At 43.0% G+C, this 862-nt stretch overlaps 1 non-coding gene across 1 annotated transcript; it reads left to right on the top strand.

Annotated features, from left to right (window-relative positions):
• The first annotated feature begins 250 nt into the window (after positions 1 to 250).
• On the top strand, positions 251 to 323 carry TRNAE-UUC. Its single transcript has one exon. It is a non-coding gene; the product is annotated as a tRNA-Glu (tRNA).
• The last annotated feature ends 539 nt before the right edge of the window (positions 324 to 862 follow it).

The raw sequence follows: 862 nt of genomic DNA, 5'->3' as shown, positions 1-862 counted from the left end.
GGAATAGTCTTTAGCAGGCACAATATAAGAGTTTGCTATTATCATGGACTACACTGACCCTCTGACTATGTGCTGCCTTCTCATTTTAAGCAGATACACGTTGATTTCTGTAGTAGTGTGTAGATATTTTGTATCTCTGGTGGGAATATATTCCCTGAGGGCAAAAGTGGTTCACCATTCATTTGGTCTCCCAAAATGCCTAGCAAGAGTGGCAGACATAGAGAAGGTGATTAATAAATACTGGAGGATTCCCCTGATGGTCCAGTGGTTAAGATTCTGCACTTTCAATGCAGGGGGCCCAGGTTTGACCCCTGGTCAGGGACCTAAGATTCCCGCATGCTGCTTGGCATAGTCAAAAAATAAATAAGTCATTTTTAAAATATAATAAAATAGATACTTTTGGATGTGGTAAGCCAATTTTAAAATCTTATACTGCCATGTACCAATTCAAATTTCTCCAATGATTTCTGTTGCTTGGGGTGCAAATCTGACTTTCTCAGGTAGGCAGCCAAGTCTCTCTTACAAGTTCTGGGGATTCTTCCCCTGATTCTGGCCCAGCTGATTCGCTGGCCACATCCCAAGCATGGGTGGCAGTAACCCCCTTGTTGCCTTTGCTTATTTTTCTCCTCCTATCTAGAGTGCCCTTCCTCCTGTGCTCAGCCTATCCAAATCACACACACCCTTCCCTCCAAGCCCACCTTCTCCTGGGAGCTGCTCTCAAACCCCCAAAGTCAAGCAGCTGTCTTCATCTTCTCTTGACCCCTATAGCTTTATAACTACAATTCATTTGGAATGTATCACTTTCAGTCTTAAGTTTTGGTCAAAATATTATGTCTTGTTTCCAAAGGGGGAAAAGGGCAAA

The sequence above is a fragment of the Bison bison genome, unplaced genomic scaffold, assembly GCF_000754665.1.
Source record: "Bison bison bison isolate TAMUID 2011002044 unplaced genomic scaffold, Bison_UMD1.0 scf7180017864461, whole genome shotgun sequence".
NCBI classification, from domain to species: Eukaryota; Metazoa; Chordata; class Mammalia; order Artiodactyla; family Bovidae; genus Bison; species Bison bison.
The sequence above is the reverse complement of the archived record's forward strand: the minus strand, read 5'-3'. Positions and strand labels throughout refer to the sequence as shown.